The sequence below is a fragment of the Pristiophorus japonicus genome, chromosome 8 (genome assembly GCF_044704955.1).
Source record: "Pristiophorus japonicus isolate sPriJap1 chromosome 8, sPriJap1.hap1, whole genome shotgun sequence".
Taxonomy (NCBI): domain Eukaryota; kingdom Metazoa; phylum Chordata; class Chondrichthyes; family Pristiophoridae; genus Pristiophorus; species Pristiophorus japonicus.
The window spans coordinates 42,534,450-42,556,415 of record NC_091984.1 but is presented as its reverse complement, the minus strand read 5'-3'; the positions used below and the strand labels follow the sequence as shown (position 1 = coordinate 42,556,415).

Below are 21,966 nucleotides of genomic sequence, written 5' to 3'. Positions count from 1 at the left end.
AATGTGGATAAATGTGAGGTTATCCATTTTGGGGGCAAAAACACGAAGGCAGAATATTATCTGAATGGCGGCAGACTAGGAAAAGGGGAGGTGCAACGAGACCTGGGTGTCATGGTTCATCAGTCACTGAAAGTGGGCACACAGGTACAGCAGGTGGTGAAGAAGGCAAATGCTATGTTGGCCTTCCTAGCAAGGGGATTTGAATATAGAAGCAGGGAGGTCTTATTGCAGTTGTACAGGGCCTTAGTGAGGCCTCACCTGGAATATTGTGTGCAGTTTTGGTCTCCTAGTCTGAGGAAGGATGTTCTTGCTATTGAGGGAGTGCAGCGAAGGATCACCAGACTGATTCCAGGGATGGCTGGGCTGTCATATGAGGAGAGACTGGATCAACTGGGCCTTTATTCACTGGAGTTTAGAAGGATGAGAGGGGATCTCATAGAAACAAGATTCTGATGGGACTGGACAGGTTAGATGCGGGAAGAATGTTCCCGATGTTGGGGAAGTCCAGAACCAGGGGACATAGTCTTAGGATAAGGGGTAGGCCATTTAGGACTGAGATGAGGAGAAACTTCTTCACGCAGAGAGTCGTTAACCTGTGGAATTCCCTGCCGCAGAGAGTTGTTGATGCCAGTTCACTGGATATATTCAAGAGGGAGTTAGATGTGGCTCTTACGGTTAAGGGGATCAAGGGGTATGGAGAGAAAACAGGAAAGGGGTACTGAAGGAATGATCAGCCATGATCTTATTGAATGACGCCTCGAAGGGCCGAATGGCCTACTCCTGCATCTATTTTTCTATGTTTCAGGTTGAAGACCCTTCATCAAAATTGGAAAAATTTAGAGATGTTGCAGATTTTTAAGCAATGTGTAGGAGCAGGGAGGGGATGAAAGATCAAAAGGGAAGGTGGAACAGCACCTCCTCTTTTGTTTAGGCACTTTACAGCCTTCTGGACTCAACACACGTTCAACAATTTCAGACCCTAATTTTTTCCCCCATGGGCAGCAGTTGATGATTCTGCAATTTTCATTTACACCTCATCTAAACTCATTTTTTATTTCTTAATTTGCCCCATTAACATCTCCTTTTGCCTTGCACCATCATCCCTTTTGTCTTTTAATCTCTTCTGCCTTCTACCCTATCTCAGACCTTCCCTTTTCCCCCCTCCCTTTTCCCTGCCCCTACACTTAGTGCAGCAGAGCAGGTCTCCAGTCATCTTGGATAACCCTTGCCACTGGACCAAGACCTAGCTCTGTCAAGCCCTTGTGGTGGCTGGTGTGCAACGACCATCACACGTTAAAAAGATCCACGCACAGGCACAGGCAACCCTTCAGGATGTAGTTCAGGACCTGGAATATTAGGTCCTTCTTTGAAACACCTCTGAACTCATCCTTTTTTGGTGTGGTAGCAAGTCATCCTCGTTTCGAGGGACCACCTATAATGATGACACTTACTTAAAAAATCTGTTACATCTCTAACTTTTTCCAGTTCTGATGAAGGATCTTCGACCTGAAACGTTAACTCTGTTTCTCTCTGCACAGATGCTGCCTGGCCTGCTGAGTATTTCCAGCATTTTCTGTTTTATTTCAGATTTCCAGCATTCACAGTATTTTGCTTTTGTGCTAGTGTAAAAGTTGTGGTAATCGGACAAGTAAAATAACCAGTGTAATTCTGGTGTACACAACTGCAATGGACAAACATAGCAGTCTCAGACCAGGTGAGCAAAAATGTAAAAAGTCAAAAAATGAGAAGGCAATAGAGCAGGGTAGCACTGGGGAAAAGAAAACCAGAGCGTGCCAGCCAAATGACAAAATGTATAAACATAAAGGTGAATCAGAAAGTGGGGACAAAGCCGGAAACAATGGTAAAAAAACAAATTTGAAAGCTCTTTATCTGAATGCACATAGCATTTGTAACACAATCGCTGAGATGACGGCACAACTAGATACAAAAAATGGGCATGATCTAATAGTCATTCCAGAGATGTGGTTGCAAGGTGACCAGGACTGGGAACTAAATATTCAGGGATATTTGACAATTCGGAAGGACAGACAGACAGGAAAAGGAGATGGGGTAGCACTGTTAATAAAGGATGAGATCAGTGCATTAGTGAGAAATGATATTGGTTCAGAAGATTACGATGTTGAATCAGTTTGAGTGGAGATAAGGCATAATAAGGGGAAAAAAAGTCACTGGTAGGGGGCCTTTAGACTACTCCCAACAGTAGCTACACTGTTGGACGGAGTATAAATCAAGAAATAATGATGGCTTGTAATAAAGGAACGGCAATAATCATGGCTTATTTTAACTTTCATGTTGATTGGACAAAGCAAATTGGTGTAAGAATTTGGCGAAAACATACTTTTGGATTTAAGTTTTGGACATTGTTTGGACATATTTTCTGTTACTACAGAGGAGCAGAACAGCATGAAGTGGGACAGGTCCAAACATGTTCCACAGGAATACACATCAGGTGGGCAGGAATAGATGGTTGATGGACGGGGCCCTTTGTCATGCAATCAGTGAGAGATCAAGCAGATTGGTCGGTGCTCAGGACACAAAGGGAAGCTATTCGACCACACAGACTCATCGGAGCCTTATCGAGGAAACATCCAGTAACAAAGGAACAGGCCGAGGACATTGATTTTGCTCTTCCAGTTGTACTGCCTCAGGCGAAAGGACAGTTGAACTTTTGGCACGAGAAGAAGCATTTTTCAGGTATAAAAGAGTGGCAGTTTGCAGCCATCTCTATCTCTCTCCCCCCTCTTCTACACCTGCTTGCGTCATTCAACACACAAGGACTGAATAGTCCGTCTGGGGTGGAGAGAAGAAACACCATCTACTAGCAAAAAGAGAACCTCGCTATTTCGACTGGAAGCTGACCTTGAGACTGGACTTGAATGCCACAGATTGGTACAGACCAGACGATACGCCTCATCGGGAGAGGCAGCGAGTAAGCCAGAGGGGTAACTGGTGAGCATTTATCCCAGCCCACATATCTTTAAGTCCACCGCATAGTGTGAAAGGGTGTCGTGTGTCCCAACCAAGCCTTAGGGGTTTTAGTGGGGAGGTTTCAGCACAGATCGTAAGCGTACGCACAATTCTGTTGGACAGATTTCAGAGATACACTTTTGAATCTGAGCAGGGGTGTTTTAGACGTGGGTACTTCACGTTAGGGGCCTGTTCAGACGGGCCAGGGTTGTGTGTTGTACTGTGTTTGTTTGTTTTACACCACCAGGATGTGTTTTACTGGGTGCAGGTGTGTGCTTTAACTTGAATAAAAGCATTGTGATGGTTGAGACCTAAAGATTCGGCTGTATCTGTGTATTTCTGTTCACCACTGTAATTCCAGTATCTAAATCTGTTGTAAGAGGGTTGATTCGAAACCACCAAGGGCAAAACCACTTACATTGGTCAGGGTAGCCTTGAGGAAGAGTTCATAAAGTGTACCCGGGATAGTTTCCTTGAACAGTACGTTGCAGAACCAACCAAGGAGCAGGCTCTCTTAGATCTGGTACTGTGTAATGGGACCGGATTAATAAATGATCTTGTAGTGAAGGATCCTCTAGGAATGAGTGACCATAACATGGTTGAATTTCAAATTCAGTTGGAGGGTGAGAAAGTTAGTTCTCAAACCATTATCCTAAGCTTAAATAAAGGAGACTATCAAGGTATGAGGGCAGAGTTGGCTAAAGTGGACTGGGAAAATAGATTAAAGTATTGGATGGTTGATGAGCAGTGGCAGACATTTCATAACTTGCAACAAAAATATATCCCAATGAGAAGGAAAGACTAAGAGAATGGATTACCATCCTGGGCTAACTAAGGAAATAAGGGACGGTATCAAATTGAAAACAAGGGCATACAATGTGGCCAAGACTAGTGGGAGGCCAGAGGATTGGGAAACTTTTAAAAGCCAAAGAACAACTAAAAAAAGATAGAGAGGGAAGATAGATTATGAAAGTAAACTAGCACAAAATATAAAAACAGATAGTAAGAGTTTCTACAGGTACATAAAAAGGAAAAAAGAGTGGTTAAAGTAAATGTTGGTCCCCTAGAGGATGAAACTGAGGAATTAATAATGGGGAACAGGGAAATGGCAGAGACGTTGAACAAATATTTTGTATCGGTCTTCACGGTAGAAGACACTAAAACATCCCAATAGTGGATAATCAAGGGGCTATAGGGAGGAGAAACTTAATACAATCACTAATGAAGTAGTACTCGGTAAAATAATACGACTAAAGGCAGACAGGTCCCCTGGACCTGATGGCTTACATCCTAGGGTCTTAAAAGAAGTGGCTGCAGAGATACAGGATGCATTGATTGTAATCTACCAAAATTCCCTGGATTCTGGGACGGTCCCAGCGGATTGGAAAGCCGCAAATGTAACGCCCCTATTTAAGAAAGGAGGCAGACAAAAAGCAGGAAACTATAGATCAGTTAGCCTAACATCAGTCATTGGGAAAATGCTGGAGTTCATTATTAAGGAACCAGTAGCAGGATATTTGGAAAAGCATAATTCAATCAAACAGAGTCAGGATGGTTTTATGAAAGGGAAATCACGTTTGACAAATTTGCTGGAGTACTTTTGAGGATGTAACGAGCAGGGTGGATAAGAGGAAATCGGTGGATGTGGTGTATTTGGATTTCCAGAAGGCATTCGATAAGGTGCCACATAAAAGGTTACTGTACAAGATAAAAGTTCACGGGGTTGGGGGTAATATATTAGCATAGATAGAGGATTGGCTAACTAACAGAAAACAGAGAGTCGGGATAAATGGGTCATTTTCCAGTTGTCAAACAGTGACTAGTGGACTGCCGCAGGGATCGGTGATTGGTCCTCAACTACTTACAATCTATATTAATGACTTGAATGAAGGGACTGAGTGTAATGTAACCAAGTTTACTGATGATACAATGATGGGTGGGAAAAAAAATTGTGAGGAGGACACAAAAATTCTGCAAAGGAATATAGACAGGCTACATGAGTGGGCAAAAATTTGGCAAATGGAATATAATGTAGGAAAATGTGAGGTTATCCACTTTGGCAGAACCAATAGAAAAGCAAATTATAATTTAAATGGGGAAAATTGCAAAGTGCTGCAGTACAGAGGGACCGGGGGGTCCTTGTGCATGAAACACAAAAAGTGAGTATGCAGGTACAGCAAGTGATCAGAAAGGCAAATGGAATATTAGCCTTTATTGCAAGGGGGATAGAGTATAAAACTTGAGAAGTCCTGCTACAACTGTACAGGGTATTGGTGAGGTCATACCTAGAATACTGTGTATAGTTTTGGTCTCCGTATTTAAGGAAGGATATACTTGCATTGGAGGCTGTTCAGAGAAGGTTCACTAGGTTGATTCCGGAAATGAGGGGGTTGACTTATGAAGATATGTGTATAGGCTCAATCTAGGAGCTCAGAAGAATGAGAGGTGATCTTATCGAAACATATAAGATAATGAGGGGGCTTGACAAGGTGGATGCAAAAAGGATATTTCCACTCATAGGGGAAACTAAAACAAGGGGACATAGTCTCAGAATAAGGGGCTGCCCATTTAAAACTGAGATGAGGAGGAATTTCTTCTCTCAGAGGGTTGTAAATCTATGGAGTTCTTTGCTCCAGAGAGCTGTGGAGGCTGGATCATTGGACATAAGAAATAGGAACAGGAGTGGGCCATACAACCCCTTGAGCCTGCTCCGCCATTCAATAAGATCATAGCTGATCTGATCATGGACTCAACTCCACTTCTCCGCCGCTTCTCATAACCCCTTATTGGTTAAAAAACTGTCTATTTCTGTCTTAAATTTATTCAATGTCCCCAGCTTCCACAGCTCTCTGAGGCAGTGAATTCCACAGATTTACAGCCCTTTGAGAGAAGAAATTTCTCATCTCTGTTTTAAATGGGCAGCCCCTTATTCTAAGATCATGCCCTCTAGTTCTAGTCTCCCCCATCAGTGGAAACATCCTCTCTGCATCCACCTTGTCAAGCCCCCTCATAATCTTATATGTTGTTTCGATAAGATCACCTCTCATTCTTCTGAATTCCAATGAGTAGAGGCCCAACCTACTCAACCGTTCCTCATAAGTAAACCCACTCATCCCTGTATTCAACCTAGTGAACCTTCTCTTAACTGTCTCTAAAGCAAGTAAATATCCTTTCATAAATATGGAAACCAAAACTGCACGCAGTATTCCAAGTGTAGCTTCACCAATACCTTGTATAGCTGTAACAAGACTTCCCTGCTTTTATACTCCATCCCCTTTGCAATATAGGCCAAAATACCATTGGCCTGCCTGATCACTTGCTGTACCTGCAGAAGATCCTTTTGTGTTTCATGCACAAGTATCCCCAGGTCCTGCTGTACGGCAGCACTTTGCAATCTTTCTTCATTTAAATAATAACTTGCTCTTTGATTTTTTTCTGCCAAAGTGCATGGCCTCACACTTTCCAACATTATACTCCATCTGCCAAATTTTTGCCCACTCACTTAGCCTGTGGAGATAGAGAGATATTTGAGCAAAAAGCAAATAAAAGGGTTATGGGGGAACAGGCAAGGAAGTGGAGCGGAGTCCATTATCAGATCAGCCATGATCTTATTAAATGGCGGAGCGGGCTTGAGGGGCCAGGTGGCCTACTTCTGCTCCTATTCCTTATGTTATGTTCTTATATGCGGTATAATTGTAAATCTTACCATCAGAAACGTACTTGGTGATGTTGGATTGGTTTCACTCCTAATTCTAATTTTCCTGCAAACAGAATGGTCTGTAACATTCTTGTACTACACCAAACCTTTTACATTACTTCAACAAAAGCAAAATACTGCAGATGCTAGAAATCTGAAATAAAAACAGTAAATGTTGGAAATACTCAGCAGGTCAGACAGCTGATCTCTTCCTATCTCAATTCTTTTTTTTCTCCCCTTGTCCAGTTTCTTCCCACCTCCTTCACAACTCTTTCAACGCCCTCCACTACTTTAACGGTTTCCAGTTTTCTGGCCCCAACTATCTCCTTTTCACTATGGACGTCCAATCCCTCTACACTGCCATTCCCCACCAAGCCTGCCTAAGGGTGCTCTTCTTCTTCCTTGAATGGAGACCCAACCAGTCCCCATTCACCTCCACCCTACTGCACCTGGCTGAACAACTCACATTGAACAACTTCTCCTTTGACTCCACTCACTTCCTCCAAATTAAAGGTGTTCCAATGAGAACCCCCATGGTACTTAACTATGCCTGCCTTTTCGTGAGATATGTGGACCATTCTTTGTTCCAGTCCTACTCAGGTCCCCTCCCGCACCTCCTTTTCTGCTGCCTGACCTGCTGAGTATTTCCAGCATTTTCTGTCTTTACATTACTTACTTGATTATCTGGATCAATCACAGAATGTAAATCGGTCCTGTCGCAGATTTCAGTTACAGGGTATCACTATTTACTGCAGAGGTAATCGGTTTCACGTTTCTGAATCATGTGTTGTTCTGATTCTGTGGATCAGGTTAGTTCGAATCACCCTGTCTGTAAATTTGCTTCCCTGAATCAGTCCTCAGGCTTGGCTACTTATCCCCTTCCTCCATCCACACAGACTCGTGTACGTTTACTGTTCTGCCCTCGTATGGCTGTACGAATCACGCAGCAGATGCCAAGGACCGAGGACGGCAGCAGCTGATGTTTCCCCCGAATGCGGTGCAGGATTTCTCGGGTTTATTCACTCTGTTCCTCGCCGCATCCGCTACAACTTTCAAATTTGCCGGCGCGCATTTCACCAATCAGAGCAGGGTGCTTTAAATTGTTAACCAATCGCGTTCGCTGCATCGCGGTGATACGAGTCAGAGGTTGTACGCTCCATTGTGACGTCATTGCGGGGCATTCTTCAGCAACATTGCGGGGCACAGAGTGAAATACACATGCACCAGACAGGAAATACACATCGGGGCACTTTCTATCCTTAAGGAGAAACAGCAGGGCAATGCTTGGGGTTTACATCTTTTTCAAGTTAATTATCTGTTCTTATTTCAGATTTCCAACATTTGCCCTTCATAAGGGGTTGTGGGGGAAGAAGCAGAGCCCTCCGAAAGTTGTATCGAATTTTTGTACAGGATGAACTTTTTACAGTCCCCAGGACAGAGGATAAGGAACGGTTGCATTAGGATTTAAAGACTTAATTTAAGAACCATTAAACCACTAAAGTTCGCGATCATTTTTTTTTATTTTAATAGATTTGTAAATAACACAATCATTCACAGTGTCAGCTGTTGCTCAATGGGTAGCAAGTCAGAAGGTTGGGGGTTCATTCTTTAGATGACATAGTTCCACCATTCGTCACGACTGCTTTTAATAAAAAACTTGCATTTATATAGCACCTTTCAGGACTTCAGTACATCCAAAAACGCTTTACAGCCAATTAAGTACTTTTGAAGTGTAGTCATTGTTGTGGTAGGAAATGCAGCAAGCTCCCACAAACATTTTGATAATGACTAGATCATTTTTTTTTAGTGATGTTGATTGAGTGATACATATTGACCAGGACCTGGGGATAACTCCCCTGCTTTTCTTCTAAATAGTTCCGTGAGATCTTTTACATCCGGAGAGAGCAGACAAGGCTTGGTTTAAAGTCTCATCCGAAAGCCAGCACCTCTAACAGTGCTGCACTCCCTAAGTACTTCACTTGAGTGTCAGCTGAGATTTTTGTGCTCATGTTTCTGGAGTGGTATCTGAACCCACAACCTTTCTGACTCAGAGGCGAGAGTGCTACCAACTGAACCACGGCTGATGCTAAAGATGTTAGACGATCATAACTTGAAATGTATAGAAACATAGAAAATAGGTGCAGGAGTAGGTCATTCGGCCCTTCGAGCCTGCACCGCCATTCAATGAGTTCATGGCTGAACATGCAACTTCAGTACCCCATTCCTGCTTTCTCGCCATACCCCTTGATCCCCCTAGTAGTAAGGAATACATCTAACTTCTTTTTGAATATATTTAGTGATAAGCTTAGGACAATAACATTGCTGTAGTTTGCGCTTCAGACATAATTTGCGGTGATGCAAATGGAATGTTGCCTGGTGTTCAATAAGGTGCCTCTGAAGTGGAGTTGCAGATCTAGGAACCCAGTCTACCACATAACAATAACTTGCATTTATATAGGGCCTTTAACATAGTAAAACCTCTCAAGGCACTTCACAGGAGTATGATCAAACAACATTTAACAAGCCACATAAGGAGATATTAGGACAGAAAAGGTATATTTTAAGGAGCGTCTTAGAGGAGATATAGTTGCAGAAAGGTTTAGGGAGGGAATTCCAGTGCTTAGGACCTAGGCAGCTGATGGCATGGCCGCCAATGGTGAGCAATTAAAATCTGGGATGCGCAAGAGGCCAGAATTTGAAGAATGCAGAGGTCTCGGAGTGTTGCAGAGCTGGAGGATGTTACTGAGATAGGGAGGGGCAAGGCCATGGAGGGATTTGAAAACAAGGATGAGAATTTTTAAATTGAGCCATTGCCAGACCGGGAGTCAATGTAGGTCAGCGAGCACAAAACTCTGCTAACACTTGCCTGTATGGGTACAGCTGCAACATCACTCCAGAAGCTTGACATCATCCAGGACAAAACAATTCAGGTGAATTTATAATAGGGAACAAAGAAATGGCAGACCAATTGAGCAAATACTTTGGTTCTGTCTTCACGAAGGAAGACACAAATAACCTTCCGGAAGTACTAGAGGACCGAGGGTCTAGTGAGAAGGAGGAACTGAAGGATATCCTTATTAGGTGGGAAATTGTGTTAGGGAAATTGATGGGATTGAAGGCCGATAAATCCCTGGGGCCTGATTGTCTGCATCCCAGAGTACTTTAGGAAGTGGCCCTAGAAATACTGGATGCACTGGTGATCATTTTCCAACAGTCTATCCACTCGGGATCAGTTCCTATGGACTGGGGGGTAGCTAATGTATCACCACTTTTTAAAAAGGGAGGGAGAGAGAAAGCGGGTAATTATAGACTGGTTAGCCTGACATCAGTATTGGGGAAAATGTTGGAATCAATTATTAAGGATGAAATAGCAGCACAATTGAAAAGCAGTGACAGGATCGGTCCAGGTCATCATGGATTTATGAAGGGGAAATCATGCTTGACATATCTTCTGGAATTTTTTGAGGATGTAACGAATAGAGTGGACAAGGGAGAACCAGTGGATGTGGTGTATTTGGACTTTCAAAAGGCGTTTGACAAGGTCCCACACAAGAGATTGGTGTGCAAAATCAAAGCACATGGTATTGGGGGTAATGTACTGACGTGGATCGAGAACAGGTTGGCAGACAGGAAGCAGAGAGTCGTGATAAACGGGTCTTTTTCAGAATGGCAGGCAGTGACTAGTGGAGTGCCGCAGGGCTCAGTGCTGGGACCCCAGCTCTTTACAATATACATCAATGATTTAGATGAAGGAATTGAGTGTAATGTCTCCAAGTTTGCAGATGACACAGTGTGAGCAACGGGGAGTCCGGGGATCGGCGGAGGCCTATAAAAGGCACAGCAGTCGTCGGAGGCGGGAGTGTGAGCAGCGGGGAATCCTGAGATCAGCGGAGGCCTATAAAAGGCACAGCCGTCTTCGGAGGCGGGAGTGCGAGCAGCGGGGAGTCCTGAGATCAGCGGAGGCCTATAAAAGGCACGGCAGTCATCGGAGGCAGGAGTGCGAGCAGTCCAGAGATCAGCGGAGGCCTATAAAAGGCACAACTGGTGCAGCTGCAGGGAGAGAAGGCAAAAAAGTAGAAAGAAATCGAAAGGTGATGTCACAGCCAAGGGGATAAGTGATAGGCTGGTGATTGGTAAGTAGTTTTTCTTTTTCTTTTATCAGTAGGTAACCTTTAGCATTGTTGTTGCCAATTTAAGTTTATCTAAGGGTTAAGTCATGGCAGGACAGCTCGGACACGTGTTATGCTCCTCCTGTACTATGTGGGAAGTCAGGGACTCTTCCGGTGTCCCTGTTGACTACATGTGCGGGAAGTGCATCCGCTTGCAGCTCCTGACGGACCGCATTGCGGCACTGAAGCTGCGGTGGATGAACTCTGGAGCATCCATGATGCTGAGAATGATGTGAATAGCACGTTTAGTGAGTTGGTCTTACCGCAGGTAAAGGGTACACAGCCAGATAGGGAATGGATGACCAACAGGAAGAGCAGTGCAAGGAAGGTAGTGAAGGGGTACCCTGCGGTCATCCCCCTGCAAAACAGATACACCGCTTTGAGGGGGATGACTTATCAGAGGAGGGCAGCAGCAGCCAAGTTCATGGCACCGTGGGTGGCTCTGCTGCACAGGCCGGCAGGAAAAAGAGTGGGAGAGCTTTAGTGATAGGGGATTCAATTTTAAGGGGACTAGATAGACGTTTCTGCAGCCGCAACCGAGACTCCAGGTTGGCATGTTGCCTCCCTGGTGCAAGGATCAAGGATGTCTCGGAGCGGGTGCAGGACATTCTGAAAATGGAGGGTGAACAGCCAGTTGTCGTGGTGCATATAGGTACCAACGATATAGGTAAAAAAACAGGATGAGATCCTACAAGATGAATTTAGGGAGCTAGGAGCTAAATTAAAAAGTAGGACCTCAAAAGTAGTAATCTCAGGATAGTCAGAGTAGGAATCGCAGGATAGCTCAAATGAATACGTGGCTAGAGGAGTGGTGCAGAAGGGAGGGATTCAAATTCCTGGGACATTGGAACCGGTTCTGGGGGAGGTGGGACCAGGACAAACCGGATGGTCTGCACCTGGGCAGGGCCGGAACCAATGTCCTAGGGGGAGTGTTTGCGAGTGCTGTTGGGGAGGAGTTAAACTAATATAGCAAGGGAGACAAAGGAAAGTAGAATGGGGGCAGAAGCAAAAGATAGAAAGAAGAAAAGTAAAAGTGGAGGGCAAAGAAACCTAAGGCAAAAAGCACAAAGGGCCACATTACAGCAAAATTCTAAAGCGGCAAAGTGTGTTAGAAAGACAAGCCTGAAGGCTCTGTGCCTCAATGCGAGGAGTATTCAGAATAAGGTGGCTGAATTAACTGCGCAGATAGCAGTTAACGGATATGATGTAATTGGCATCATGGAGACATGGCTCCAGGGTGACCAAGGCTGGGAACACAACATCCAGGGGTATTCAACAGTTAGGAAGGATAGACAGAAAGGAAAAGGAGGCGGGGTGGCATTGCTAGTTAAAGAGGAAATTAATGCAATAGCAAGAAAGGACATTAGCTTGGATGATGTGGAATCGGTATGGGTGGAGCTACGGAATACCAAGGGGCAGAAAACGCTAGTGGGAGTTGTTGCAGAGAGCAAAACTCACCAGAACCCCGCCCTGTGTTTGGGCTCATTTGAAAGGAAATTTAATTTGTGACTATCTACCGAAAAGTTTGGAACTCGAAAGTGCTTATGGAAGAAACTACGAACTTTAATACAATTATGAACTTTTACAAGACAAATTCAAGCCTGTGGGCGGACCTAGGGAACAAAAGAAGCCCACTTGATCATTGGAACTGCCTGGGTGTGAGGACTGAGTTAACCTGTCTGGAAGAATGAGTATACCCAGAGATAGCTCCCCATCAACACGGGTCTGGACAAACCATTTCAGCATATACATCACAAAGAGGCTCAATCCAGCCTGTATGTGAAAGACTAAGCACAAAAGGACATTGCAATTACCAAACTAATATTTCCATCAGGAAACAGTTTTCGAACATCAACCCACCCAAGACATATCAACTTTAACGAGCCTGACAAAATATTACAAAGAAGAACCAAACCCGCCATAATTATACAAAGGATTGTGAACAGATTGGGCGGCAAGATTAGAACACTGAAATCATATAACTGGCCACTGTTTTCAACAGAGGTTAGAGAGAGAGGAGAGAGGAGAGAGAGAGAGAGGAGAGAGAAGAGGGAGAGGAGAGAGAGAGGGGAGAGACTCTCCAGCCTCGAAGTCTTGAAGTCCTGAAGGAAGGAAGAACATCACCATCTACCATTAACTATCAAAAGGATTGGTGAGCATAAGTCCCTGCCTGCCCTGGAGTCTAACCTGGCTAGAATTAGGTATTGGGAGATGGGAGGTATAATGTTACTGCAATCCCCTTTGAATGTGTAGTGTATGGTACTTTATGAGAGTGATTATAAGTTTGACCTTGTACCTTTCCTTGTATTGTTCTTTATTAGAGTGATTGTAAGTTTGACCTTGTACCTTTCCTTGTGCTGTCCTTTATTAGAGTGATTGTAAGTTTGGCTGTGTATTTTCTTACTAGTGTAATAAGCCTTCATTACCTTGACTGTAATAAAAACAAAGTTCTTTGCATCAAACCAGTGTCCTATGCACTTTTGTCACACCCACCAAATAAATCCAGAGTACAGAACCCAAGGGAGTGGGAGTGATTCAAAATCGCTCACGTTGGTCAGAAGGGAACCTGAGCCCCTCAAAGAGACCCACAATGCCCCCCCCCCCTTACAAAATGGCGACTGTGGCACGACTCTGGTACATGGGGTGTGATGTGGAGAGTGCTGGTTTGGGGCAAAGAACCAAAATGGAAGAGAGGATTTCCTCCCATGTGTATAAGAAAGTGAATGTAACTAAGGAATGGGTGCTTAGTCTATTGTATGCTGAGCGTCCGGCTGATGCTGCAGCCCAGTGGACAGCAAGTAAAGATCACAAAGCAGTAGAGAAAGCAATTTGGTTGGTCTGTCTACAGCGACAGGTCCAACTGCTAGACAGAATGAATGAAACATTACAGGCAGAGTTATGGGAATGCGCAGAGAAGTATCAGGAAAGGGTTATGTCAGAAGAAAAATTATCAGGAGAACTCCGAAAGCTAAAACAGGAAAGGATCCAAATAATGGAAAGGTTTAAAAACAGTCAGGACTATTTTCAATGTCAGTTACCGAGGCCAAAAGTAATGAAAAGTCACTGAGGGAGGAAAGCACTCGCATCACCCTACAAGTAAAAGAGATCTAGGAAAGATTAAAAGATGTGCAAGCAGCGTATAAGAACATAAGAACATAAGAATTAAGAACAGGAGTAGGCCATCAAGCCCCTCGAGCCTGCTCCGCCATTCAACAAGATCATGGCTGATCTGGCCGTGGACTCAGCTCCACTTACCCGCCCGCTCCCCATAACCCTTAATTCCCTTATTGGTTAAAAATCTATCCATCTGTGATTTGAATACATTCAATGAGCTAGCCTCAACTGCTTCCTTGGGCAGATTCACAACCCTCTGGGAGAAGAAATTCCGTCTCAACTCGGTTTTAAATTGGCTCCCCCGTATTTTGAGGCTGTGCCCCCTAGTTCTAGTCACCCCGACCAGTGGAAACAACCTCTCTGCCTCTATCTTGTCTATCCCTTTCATTATTTTAAATGTTTCCATAAGATCACCCCTCATCCTTCTGAACTCCAACGAGTAAAGACCTAGTCTACTCAATCTATCATCATAAGGTAACCCCCTCATCTCCGGTATCAGCCGAGTGAATCGTCTCTGTACCCCCTCCAAAGTTAGTAAATTCTTCCTTAAGTAAGGTGACCAAAACTGCACGCAGTACTCCAGGTGCGGCCTCACCAATACCCTGTACAGTTGCAGCAGGACCTCCCTGCTTTTGTACTCCATCCCTCTCGCAATGAAGGCCAACATTCCATTCGCCTTCCTGATTACCTGCTGCATCTGCAAACTAACTTTTTGGGATTCATGCACAAAGACCCCCAGGTCCCTCTGCACCGCAGTATGTTGTAATTTCTCCCCATTCAAATAATATTCCCTTTTGCTGTATTTTTTTCCAAGGTGGATGACCTCACATTTTCCGACATTGTATTCCATCTGCCAAACTTTAGCCTATTCGCTTAACCTAGCTAAATCTCTTTGCAGCCTTTTTGTGTCCTCTACACAACCCGCTTTCCCACTAATCTTTGTGTCATCTGCAAATTTTGTTCCACTACACTCTGTCCCCTCTTCCAGGTCATCTATGTATATTGTAAACAGCACCGATCCCTGTGGCACACCACTAACCACCGATTTCCAACCCGAAAAGGACCCATTAATCCTGACTCTCTGCTTTCTGTTCGCCAGCCAATTCTCTATCCATGCTAATACATTTCCTCTGACTCCGCGTACCTTTATCTTCTGCAGTAACCGTTTGTGTGGCACCTTATCGAATGCCTTTTGGAAATCTAAATACACCACATCCATCGGTACACCTCTATCCACCATGCTCGTTATATCCTCAAAGAATTCCAGTAAATTAGTTAAACATGATTTCCCCTTCATGAATCCATGTTGCACTATTCCTATCTAGATGTCCCGCTATTTCTTCCTTAATGATAGCTTCAAGCATTTTCCCCACTACAGATGTTAAACTAACCGGCCTATAGTTACCTGCCTTTTGTCTGCCCCCTTTTTTTAAACAGAGGCGTTACATTAGCTGCTTTCCAATCCGCTGGTACCTCCCCAGAGTCCAGAGAATTTTGGTAGATTATAACGAATGCATCTGCTATAACTTCCGCCATCTCTTTTAATACCCTGGGATGCATTTCATCCGGACCAGGGACTTGTCTGCCTTGAGTCCCATTAGCCTGTCCAGCACTACCTCCCTAGTGATAGTGATTATCTCAAGGTCCTCCCTTCCCACATTCCCGTGACCAGCAATTTTTGGCATGGTTTTTGTGTCTTCCATTGTGAAGACCAAAGCAAAATAATTGTTTAAAAGGTCTCAGCCATTTCCACATTTCCCATTATTAAAACCCCTTTCTCATCTTCTAAGGGATCAACATTTACTTTAGTCACTCTTTTCCGTTTTATATATCGGTAAAAGCTTTTACAATCTGTTTTTATTTTTTGCGCAAGTTTACTTTCGTAATCTATCTTTCCTTTCTTTATTGCTTTCTAAGTCATTCTTTGCTGTCGTTTAAAATTTTCCCAATCTTCTAGTTTTCCACTAACCTTGGCCACCTGAGACGCATTGGTTTTTAATTTGATACTCTCCTTTATTTCCTTGGTTATCCACAGCTGGTTATCCTTTCGTTTACCCCGCTTGTTTTTCACTGGAATATATTTTTGTTGAGCACTATGAAAGAGCTCCTTAAAAGTCCTCCACTGTTCCTCAATTGTGCCACCGTTTAGTCTGTGTTCCCGGTCTACTTTAACCAACTCTGCCCTCGTCCCACTGTAGTCCCCTTTGTTTAAGCATAGTGCACTCGTTTGAGACACTACTTCCTCACCCTCAATCTGTATTACAACTTCAACCATACTGTGATCACTCATTCCGAGAGGATCTTTTACTAGGAGATCGTTTATTATTCTTGTCTCATTACACAGGACCAGATCTAAGATAGCTTGCTACCTTGTAGGTTCTGTAACATACTGTTCTAAGAAACAATCCCGTATGCATTCTATGAATTCTTCCTCAAGGCTACCCCGTGCGATTTGATTTGACCAATCGATATGTAGGTTAAAATCCCCCATGATTACTGCCGTTCCTTTTTCACATGCCTCCATTATTCCCCTGATTATTGTCCGCCCCACCGTGAAGTTATTATTTGGTGGCCTATAAACTACACCCACCAGTGACTTTTTCCCCTTACTATCTCTAATCTCCACCCACAATGATTCAACATTTTGTTCATTAGAGCCAATATCGTCTCTCACAACTACCCTGATATCTTCCTTTATTAACAGAGCTACCCCATTTCCTTTCCCTTCTTGTCTATCTTTCCGAATTGTCAGATACCCCTGTATGTTTAATTCCCAGTCTTGGCCACCCTGCAACCACGTTTCTGTAATTGCCACCAAATCATACCCATTTGTAATGATTTATGTCTTCAACTCATTTACTTTATTTCGAATACTGCGTGCGTTTAGGTAGTGTGTTTTAATACTAGTTTTTAAACGATGATTTTTAGTTTTGACCCCTCCTGCAGCCCCTTTATATTCATACATATTGTCCCTTCCTGTCACCTTATGATTTACACTTACCCCAGTGCTACTCTGCTCTGTTGCCTCCCGCCTTTTGCATTCTTTCTTGGGGTCCTGTTCATCTGAGCTCTCACCCACTCTAACTAGCTCAGAGACCTCTCCTGGGTTCTGAATACTCCTCACACTGAGGCACCGAGCTTTCAGGCTTGCCTTTTTAATACACTTTGACCCTTTAGAATTTTGCTGTACAGTGGCCCTTTTTTTTTCTCTGCTCTCCACTTTTACTCATCTCCTTTCTGTATTTTGCTTCTGTCTCCATTTTGTTTCCCTCTGTCTCCCTGCATTGGTTCCCATCCCCCTGCCATATTAGTTTAATTCCTCCCTAACAACACTAGCAAACACTCCCCCGAGGACATTGGTTCCGGTCCTGCCCGGTTCCAATGCCCCAGGAATTTGAATCCCTCCCTGCTGCACCACTGCTCAAGCCATGTATTCATCTGAGCTATCCTGCGATTCCTACTCTGACTAGCACATGGCACTGGTAGCAATCCCGAGATTACTACTTTTGAATTTAGTTCCTAGCTCCTTAAATTCATCTCATAGGACCTCATCCCTTTCTTCACCTATATCGTTGGTACCAATGTGCACCACGACAACTGGCTGTTCACCCTCCCTTTTCTGAATGTCCTGCACCCGCTCCGAGACATCCTTAACTCGTGCACCAGGGAGGCAACATACCCTCCTGGAGTCTTGGTTGCGGCCACGAAAAGGCCTATCTATTCCCCTTACAATTGAATCCCCTATCACTATCGCTCTCCCATTCTTTTTCCTGCCCTCCTGTGCAGCAGAGCCAGCCACGGTGCCATGAACTTGGCTACTGCTGCCCTCCCCTGATGAGTCATCCACCTCAACAGTACTCAAAGCGGTGTATCTGTTTTGCAGGGGGATGACCACAGGGGACCCCTGCACTACCTTCCTTGCACTGCTCTTCCTGTTGGTCTTCCATTCCCTCTCTGGCTGTGGACCTTTCATCTGCGGTAAGACCAACTCGCTACACGTGCTACTCATGTCATTCTCAGCATCGTGGATGCTCCAGAGTGAATCCACCCTCCGCTCCAATTCCGCAACGCGGTCCGTCAGGAGCTGGGGGGCGGATACACTTCCCGCACACGTAGTCGTCAGGGACACCGGAAGTGTCCCTGAGTTCCCACATGGTACAGGAGGAGCATATCACGTGACCGAGCTCTCCTGCCATGAATTAACCCTTAGATACACTTAATTTGGTGACAACACTGTTAACAGGTTACTTACTGATATAAAAAAGAAAAAGAAAAGCTACTCACCAATCACCAGCCAATCACTTACTCCTTTGGCTGTGATGTCACATTTTGATTTCTTTCGACTTCTTTTTTGCTTTTTCTCCCGGCTGGAGCTGCACCAGCACGCCTTTTGTAGGCCTCACCAATGCCTTGAACTCCCGCCTCCGACTGTCGCTGCCTCTCGCCTCCGCTGGGCTTTTTGTAGGCCTCACCAATGCCACGAACTCCCGCCTCCGACTGCCGCCGCCTACATAGAAACATAGAAAATATGTGCAGGAGTGGGCCATTCGGCCCTTCGAGCCTGCACCACCATTCAATGAGTTCATGGTTGAACATGCAACTTCAGTACCCCATTCCTGCTTTCTCGCCATACCCCTTAATCCCTCTAGTAGTAAGGACTACATCTAACTCCTTTATGAATATATTTAGTGAATTGGCCACAACAACTTTCTGTGGTAGAGAATTTCACAGGTTTACCACTCTCTGGGTGAAGAAGTTTCTCCTCATCTCGGTCCTAAATGGCGTACCCCTTATCCTTAGACCGTGACCCCTGGTTCTGGACTTCCCCAACATTGGGAACATTCTTCCTGCATCTAACCTGTCTAAACCCCTCAGAATTTTAAACGTTTCTATGAGATCCCCTCTCATTCTTCTGAACTCCAGTGAATACAAGCCCAGTTGATCCAGTCTTTCTTGATATGTCAGTCCTGCCATCCCGGGAATCAGTCTGGTGAACCTTCGCTGCACTCCCTCAATAGCAAGAATGTCCTTCCTCAAGTTAGGAGACCAAAACTGTACACAATACTCCAGGTGTGGCCTCACCAAGGCTCTGTACAACTGTAGTAACACCTCCCTGCCCCTGTACTCAAGTCCCCTCGCTATGAAGGCCAACATGCCATTTGTTTTCTTAACCGCCTGGTGTACCTGCATGCCAGCCTTCAATGACTGATGTACCATGACACCCAGGTCTCGTTGCACCTCCCCTTTTCCTAATCTGTCACCATTCAGATAATAGTCTGTCTCTCTGTTTTTACCACCAAAGTGGATAACCTCACATTTATCCACATTATACTTCATCTGCCATGCATTTGCCCACTCACCTAACCTATCCAAGTCACTCTGCAGCCTCATAGCATCCTCGCAGCTCACACTGTCACCCAACTTAGTGCCATCCGCAAATTTGGAGATACTACATTTAATCCCCTCGTCTAAATCATTAATGTACAATGTAAACAGCTGGAGCCCCAGCACAAAACCTTGCGGTACCCCACTAGTCACTGCCTGCCATTCTGAAAAGTACCCATTTACTCCTACTCTTTGCTTCCTGTCTGACAACCAGTTCTCAATCCACGTCAGCACACTACCACCAATCCCACGTGCTTTAACTTTGCACATTAATCTCTTGTGTGGGACTTTGTCGAAAGCCTTCTGAGAGTCCAAATACACCACATCAACTGGTTCTCCCTTGTCCACTCTACTGGAAACATCGTCAAAAAATTCCAGAAGATTTGTCAAGTATGAATTCCCTTTCACAAATCCATGCTGACTTGGACCTATCATGTCACTTCTTTCCAAATGCGCTGCTATGACATCCTTAATAATTGATTCCATCATTTTACCCACTACTGATGTCAGGCTGACCGGTCTATAATTCCCTGTTTTCTCTCTCCCTCCTTTTTTAAAAAGTGGGGTTATATTGGCTACCCTCCACTCCATAGGAACTGATCCAGAGTCTATGGAATGTTGGAAAATGACCATCAATGCATCCACTATTTCCAAGGCCATCTCCTTAAGTACTCTGGGATGCAGTCCATCAGGCCCTGGGGATTTAGCGGCCTTCAATCCCATCAATTTCCCCAACACAATTTCCTGACTAATAAGGATTTCCCTCAGTTCCTCCTTCTTACTAGAGCCTCTGACCCCTTTTATATTCGGAAGGTTGTTTGTGTCCTCCTTAGTGAATACCGAACCAAAGTATTTGTTCAATTGGTCTGCCATTTCTTTGTTCCCCGTTATGACTTCCCCTGATTCTGACTGCAGGGGACCTACGTTTGTCTTTACTAACCTTTTTCTCTTTACATATCTATCGAAACTTTTGCAGTCCGTCTTAATGTTCCCTGCAAGCTTCCTCTCGTACTCTATTTTCCCTGCCCTAATCAAACTCTTTGTCCTCCTCTGCTGAGTTCTAAATTGCTCCCAGTCCCCGGGATCACTGCTATTTCTGGCCAATTTGTATACCACTTCCTTGGCTTTAATACTATTCCTGATTTCCCTTGATAGCCACGGTTGAGCCACCTTCCCTTTTTTTTATGCCAGACAGGGATGTACAATTGTTGTGGTTCATCCATGCGGTCTCCAAATGTCTGCCATTGCCCATCCACAGTTAACCCCTTAAGTATCATTCGCCAATCTATCCTAGCCAATTCACGCCTCATACCTTCAAAGTTACCCTTCTTTAAGTTCTGGACCATGGTCTCTGAATTAACTGTTTCATTCTCCATCCTAATGTAGAATTCCACCATATTATGGTCACTCTTACCCAAGGGGCCTCGCACAATGAGATTGCTAATTAATCCTCTCTCATTACACAATACCCAGTCTAAGATGGCCTCCCCCCTAGTTGGTTCCTCGACATATTCGTCTAGAAAACCATCCCTTATGCACTCCAGGAAATCCTCCTCCACCATATTGCTTCCAGTTTGGTTAGCCCAATCTATATGCATATTAAAGTCACCCATGATAACTGCTGCACCTTTATTGCATGCACCCCTAATTTCCTGTTTGATGCCCTCCCCAACATCACTACTACTGTTTGGAGGTCTGTACACAACTTCCACTAACGTTTTTTGCCCTTTGGTGTTCTGCAGCTCTACCTATATAGATTCCACATCATCCAAGCTAATGTCCTTCCTAACTATTGTATTAATCTCCTCTTTAACCAGCAATGCTACCCCACCTCCTTTTCCCTTTATTCTATCCTTCCTGAATGTTGAATACCCATGGATGTTGAGTTCCCAGCCCTGATCATCCTCGAGCCACGTCTCTGTAATCCCAATCACATCATATCTGTTAACATCTATTTGCACAGTTAATTCATCCACCTTATTATGGATACTCCTTGCATTAAGACACAAAGCCTTCAGGCTTGTTTTTTTCACACCCTTTGTCCTTTTAGAATTATGATGTAGTGTGGCCCTTTTTGTTTCTTGCCTTTGTTTACTCGGCCTTCCACTATTGCTTTTTACCTTTCTACCATCTGTTTCTGACTCCATATTACTTCATCCTGTCTCACTGCATAGGTTCCCATCCCCCTGCCATATTAGTTTAAACACTGCCGAACTGCATTAGCAAATGTTACCCCCAGGACATCAGTTCCAGTCCTGCCCAAGTGCAGACCGTACCTTTTGTACAGGTCCCACTTCCCCCAGAACTGGTTCCAATGTCCCAGGAATTTGAATCCCTCCCTCTTGTACCACTGCTCAATCCACGTATTTATTCTAACTATCCTGCTCCCTCTACTCTGATTAGCATGTGGCACTGGTAGCAATCCAGAGATTACTACCTTTGAGGTCTTACTTTTTAATTTAACTCCTAGCTCCCTAAATTCAGCTTGTAGGACCTCTTCCCGCTTCTTACTTATATCGTTTGTACCTACATGTACCACGACAACTGGCTGTTCACCCTCCCTCTCCAGAATGCTCTGCAGCCGCTCCAAGACATCCTTGACCCTTGCACCAG

The 21,966-nt window shown here is 44.4% G+C and overlaps 1 protein-coding gene across 1 annotated transcript in view; it reads right to left on the bottom strand.

Annotated features, from left to right (window-relative positions):
* The window catches only part of pif1 (PIF1 5'-to-3' DNA helicase homolog (S. cerevisiae)), a 44,307-nt gene extending 36,592 nt beyond the window's left edge, over nt 1-7,715 (bottom strand). Inside the window, exon 1 of the mRNA XM_070886047.1 lies at nt 7,362-7,715. The gene's annotated coding sequence lies outside the window, so the exon portion shown is untranslated. The remainder of the gene's footprint in view (nt 1-7,361) is intronic.
* Nucleotides 7,716-21,966: the final 14,251 nt, after the last annotated feature.